Source organism: Primulina tabacum, chromosome 4, assembly GCF_025594145.1.
Source record: "Primulina tabacum isolate GXHZ01 chromosome 4, ASM2559414v2, whole genome shotgun sequence".
NCBI classification, from domain to species: Eukaryota; Viridiplantae; Streptophyta; class Magnoliopsida; order Lamiales; family Gesneriaceae; genus Primulina; species Primulina tabacum.
In genome coordinates, this window is record NC_134553.1 from 13,206,690 (window position 1) to 13,212,956 (window position 6,267).

A 6,267-nucleotide genomic window follows, 5' to 3' on the forward strand; every position below is an offset into this window, starting at 1 on the left:
CGTGAACAATGACTCGACCCCCGTGAGCCATGTTTCAATTTATTTTAAGAAAAGGAAAACCCTAAGCCACTCGATCAAGCCCCCCAGGAGCCATCTTGTGATTCTTTTGAGCCAAGCTCGAGCCATCATGAGCCAATCTCGAGCAAGCCTCCCCTGGACCCTACTGTATGCTAAGCACCCAAGGACTCGACCCCTAACTTGATCCCGAAGCCACACCCACAAATGCAAGCTACGACCAAGAACACCTAGTAGACTTAGGACTCTTCTATCGCGCCTAGGCCCTAGCCAACCGAGCCAGCCTCTAGACCAACCACATGTGCACCATCCTAGGACCCTAACCCCTTGACCTAGCCCAGCCCGAGCCCCATGGCCGGGCCCTTGAGCCCATGCACGCTGCTGCAACAAACGTGCGCTAGCCTTGGCCCCAAGCCGAGACCAAGCCCAGCCTCCATGCCCAAAAACCGAGCCCTATGATCGACCCATACCAGATTTCGATTCCAGCTTGTTTGTTTCGTGTTGTGAAACGTTTGGGTGGTGTTCTAGGACTCTAAACTCGTGTAAAAAAATTCTTGATCATGTCCTAATCATGGCATCCCCTTGAACGGATCGAGTCATGTATTGACACCTGTCGTACCTGATGAACAAAGATCACGTGAGTTGTCATTAGATGTTCATCTTCACGCCACCGAAATACTTACTGAATTGATACAACTGCAAGTGAAACAGATGAGGATGAGCATGAAGACGAAAATGCCACGTTTGCTGATATTGGTTCATCTCATACCGACACCGGTGATCATATGCATGCATATCCTTTTGAAGTCATTTCAAATCTTGAACACCGACCCGATGCATTACCACTATCTGTCCCGCCCGTCGGTCTATCCTTATATGACGTACCTCAATTCTTTAGTAAAATATATGATGAGCAATGCCCTGATCCTGTTGGAATTCCATCTGCATCGAATTTGAGTTATTACAACGCAGATAGATGAGAACTTTGCACGAACATGAATTTTAAAGATAAAAAGCATTTGATAGCAGTAGTTAAGGACTTTTCGGTTAGAGTTGCTCGACGTGAATATCAAGTTGTGGAGAGTACAAAGACTTTGTGGAAAGTTCGTTGTAAAAATAAATATTCAAATATCAACTGTAGGTGGGTTCTTCGTGCATCGTTAAAATCAAAATTGGGGTATTTCAAGATCACGAAATATGGTGGTCCACATACATGTATGTCTAGCCAGGTGGGGTTAGACCACCATAACTTGGACAAAAATATGATTGCAAAAACACTTGCTGGTATTGTTCGGTGTGATCCTTCGTGTGAGATTAAATATGTTATCCAACTTGTCAAAGATCGATATAATTATCAAATCTCATATGGTAAGGCATGATACAGTTTAAAGCGGGCGGTGGAAAATGTATATGGTACATGGGAGAGTTCAGTACGTCTTTTTCCAAGGTACATGGATGCTCTTGTGAAGTACAATCCAGGCACTATTGTAAAGTGGAACCATTTACCGAGATACAATTCTGAATTGAAGGTGTTAAACTACGTGTTTTGGGCCTTCCGACCATGTATAGATGGGTTCGAACATTGTCGAAAAATAATTAGTGTTGATGGTACTCATTTATACACGAAGTATAAGCACAAGATGCTTATAGCTGTGGGTTTAGATGCAAACAACCAAATCTTACCCACAGCATTTGCCATAGTCGATGAGGAAACATACGACTCCTGGAAATGGTTTTTGGAACTTCTATGCAAGTATGTGGTTCGAGGATCCACAGGTGTGTGCCTTATCTCCGATAGACATCGTGGAATCATTAATGCTGTTGAGGAGATACCTGATTTTAGACATCCACGTGGCGTACATCGTTTTTGTCTTAGACACGTATGTTCTAATTTCAATACACATTTCAAAATGTGCACCTAAAAGATCTGTGTTGGAAAGCAGGCACACAACATCAAATACGTAAATTTGATGCCATCATGGATGAAATTAAAAATCTCGAATCGAGAGCTTTTGTTTATCTCTCTGAAATTGATAAACACAAATGGACTCTTGCTCACGATGGGGGATGGCGACGTGGTGTTATGACGACCAACATGTCAGAGTGTCTTAATCCTGTTCTGAAGGGTGCTCGTCGACTTCCTATATCAGCGTTAGTTCAGTTGACATTCAATCGTTGCGTGCTGTATTTCATCGATCGTATCACACGAAGGCAACGTATGATTCAGAGCAATCAGCCCTGGCCTGATTACGCTTTTCGACTGTACGAGAAATGGTCTTCGAGATCTAGTGAACACACTGTTGTTCGTACCGAGATTAGAGACCAATCGGCATTTGTTGTTACGGGAGGGCGACAAGGTCGGGGTGAACGTGTACAGGTTGTCACCCTCAGTCTTAATGAATGAATGCTCATGCGAAAAATGGACTATCTTTGGAATTCCGTGTTCACATGCAATATGTACCGCCAAATGGTATGGATTAGATCCTACACAATTTGTACAACGTTGGTTTCAGATGAGTGAATATGTAGACACGTACGAGGGAAGATTTCGTCCAATTGCTGATGATGGCATAAAACCTAACCAATCATAACAATAAACCTGCCATACAGTAAACTTGCAAGATACATCAGTCCCGATGATAGGATCACCATCAACATTTAGCCCCCAAATTAACGCAACATCTTGTAGCGTGATTGTGGCCTCGCCAAATCGCAGGTGGAAAGTATGAGTTTCTCGACGCCATCGTTCCACAAGAGCGGTTATCAAATGATTATTATAGACATAATCACCACATAAGAGGATGCCGTAAAAGCCCATTTCGTTTAGACATGATCGGACACGATGGTGTAGTATACCACTTTTCCACAATTCCCAAATTAAATTATCTGATCGACGCACTCTTAGGGTGTTATCCAAGTTGTTAGGCGTAATAAAATTAGATATATGTGTTTGTTGCTGATAAAGAACAGTAGGATCAACAGGTCCAGCATGCGACGACATCCTATAATCAATAATAAGAATAATATATTATTATTATTATTATTATTATTATTATTATTATTATTATTATCTATCACTATTATTATTATTATTATTATTATCTATCACAATATTGTATAAAAAAACAAAGACAATATCAATTATCAAAAGAAATATAAAATAAAACATTAACTACAAGTAAAAAATAATAATTACACTAAAAATAATATTTTTACAATCTACGAGTTTTGAAAATACGAAGTTATTTTAATAATAAAAATTTAAATACACACACATATTTAAATTTTCGAATCTATCTTAAACAATTAATTGAATCTAACATTAGTGTAGTTAATAATAACGATTAGAAAATGTATTTTATTAAAATATTTAAGAATTTATTTTTTTATTATTTTTAAAAAAAATAACAAAAGTCACGGTTTTTTAAAAAAAACAAGTTCACAAAAATATAAATGCAAAACATATTATATTTAAAATTAGTTTTATCCTAACATATGATTATAAAAATTAACAATAATCAACAAAATAAATATATAACATTATCGTGGTTCATAATTAGGGAATAGCGTATTTTTTAAAAAAATAATTATTTAAGTTAAAAAAAATTTATAATCAAACATATATCAATAATTAAAAATAATTTATTATTTAAAAAATAATTAAAAAAATCATATCACTCTAACAGACGAATTACAATTAAATTTTTTTTAACATTTTTTTGTAAAATTTTAAAAAAAAAATCCAAACAAACATATGTCAATAATTAATAAAACTGCAAGTCGTTCTTTATCGTAATATGATTCTTCAATAACATCACAAATTATTTTTTAAAAAAAAAGTAATCAAGTCACACATATTCAATTGGCGTGGTTTGTTTTTTCTTAAAAAAAATTAAGCAAATCACGCTCAATTAATTGGCGTGACTTGCTTTAAATTTTTTTTTTAATTAAGCAAGTCACGTCCAATAAGAAAAAAAATTCAAGCAAGTCACGCCAATTTGTTGGGCGTGACTTGCTTTAATTTTTTTTTTTAAAATTAAGCAAGTCACGCTCAATTAATTGGCGTGATTTGCTTAATTTTTTTTTTATAAATAAAGCAAGTCACGCCCGATTTTTTTTTTAAAAAAAAATTAAGTAACTCACGTCCAATTAATTGACGTGAGTTGCTTTTATATTTTTTTTAAAGAATTTGAAGCAAGTCACGCCCAATTAATTGGCGTGACTTCCTTTTAAAAAAATTTAAGCTTAAATTTTAAACATTTTTTAAACAAATAACAATAATAATGATAAGATTTATCATAATAAATGATTTTTAAATATCTATAAAAATTAATAATAATTAAATTTGCAAAAAATTTAAATCAGCATAACATATAAATTTTATTTTAACATAAATAATAATTTTTCCTATAAATTTAATATTTAACATAAATAATTATATTAATATACATACCTTAAATTATGGTTGAATCAAAATTTACCTGCAAAAAAAATTAAAATTAACTCAAAATTTGAGTCAATCAAATAAACAAATTACATAAAAAAAATTAAGAGAACTTACTCGAGATGAAAATGAGAAAAACTTAGAACACAATTCTTCGTATTATATAGGCAAAGTAGACGCATACTTCCAAAACAGATAAAGCAAATGACTTTACAGCTTTACACTACATCCAATTATCAATAAATTCATTTGCAGCCATTGACCATATGTATCAATCCAATTATCAATAAATAAATTTGCAGCCTTTGACCACATTGTATCGATCGACGATACAAATATATTTTTTTTAAATAATTAAATTATATTTTTTTAACGTTTTTTTATCACAGAAAATAAATAAGGGAAGTGTGACTTTTTTTAACGTTTTTTTATTAATGGAAAGTGTGCAAATTATTATTCAAATAAATAAAGAAAGTCATGCCTACTTGGTAGGCGTGACTTCCCTTTTTTTTTACAAATTATTAGTTATTTGAAAAAAATAATAAGGGAAGTCCCGCCTACAAAATTAGTCTATCATAAATAATAATTTCATTTATAAATTTAATATTTAAAATAATAATTTATGTTAGTATACATACCTTAATATAAGTTGGAACTAAAATGAACCTGCAAAAACACAAAAAAAAAAAAAACAAATTAATAAAAATCTGCAAAAAGTGAAAAAATAAATTCAAACATTTACGAGAACTTACCGATGAAAAATATGAGAAGAATGAATGAAATGAGAGAATCAAGTATTCAATTTATAGAAAAAAATTTATAATATTATAATGAATTCGAAATTATTAAAGTTATGTTATTGCAGCTTTTAATACATGTGTTAAGGTCGCGTGCAACTTTGAAATAATCAAAGTTCACAAGTGTATTTTGTTTTTTTTAAAAGGTAAAAGTAAGTCAGTTACTTTTATAAAAATTTATTACGCAAATCACGCCGACTTAAATTTTTTTAAAAAAAAAAAAAAATAGGCTCAGATGGCGTGACTTGCATTTAAAAAAAAATTGTCATATTTTTTTTTACTTTATTTTATAAAAATATTAAAAAATGTGCGGTAAACAGTTAAAAAACTCATTACACGATGGATCATGCAAAGACAGATAGCATAAAAATAATATCCTATTTATAGGGGAATTTTTACAAGGGATATCTAAATCTCATGAAGAGGATGATGCACCACTTGTGCATGAGTCCAATGAACCAAGGAAGCTTGACTGTTGCATATTTTTCTTGCCATGGCACCATAACTAGGTGGACATAGTTTATTTAGCTGCCTCATTTTGTAAATATTTAATCCATATATCTATCTATCTATATATAAAATTTATGATCATCTAGATATGTTCCTAGGGCCATGTTCTTCTCATTGACAATTGGTTTCTTTGGACTCTTCACTGTTCTCACCCAAAAATCCATTTATTTTTGTGTTTTTTGCATTGCGATTCCTCACAAGGAGTCGATATTCACCTCTGACTTCATGATTTTCTTTCTTTATTGATTTATAAATAAGGAAATGACAGACGGAATCAACATTAATCACCAGCATTGCATTACAGTCCTATCCGTTAGCTTTTACATGTTAATTTTTTCTATAGAAGTTGGTACAGCAACACCTTATCTGGTCTGTGGCATTACGTCGATCCTTCTCCACTACTGGTAGGAAGACCCCCAAGACTACAGATGTCTGCCTAAAGATCATGATTATTATGATTATATGCAACGGTCCATGTTTTGCCAATCTCTGAGTGGATAT

At 32.9% G+C, this 6,267-nt stretch overlaps 1 long non-coding RNA gene across 1 annotated transcript; it reads right to left on the reverse strand.

Annotated features, from left to right (window-relative positions):
* Positions 1-2,587: 2,587 nt before the first annotated feature.
* On the reverse strand, positions 2,588-5,229 carry LOC142541559 (uncharacterized). Its single transcript, XR_012819393.1, has 3 exons — positions 5,212-5,229; positions 5,098-5,125; positions 2,588-3,017 (listed from the first exon to the last, which is right to left on the reverse strand). It is a non-coding gene; the product is annotated as an uncharacterized LOC142541559 (long non-coding RNA).
* Positions 5,230-6,267: the final 1,038 nt, after the last annotated feature.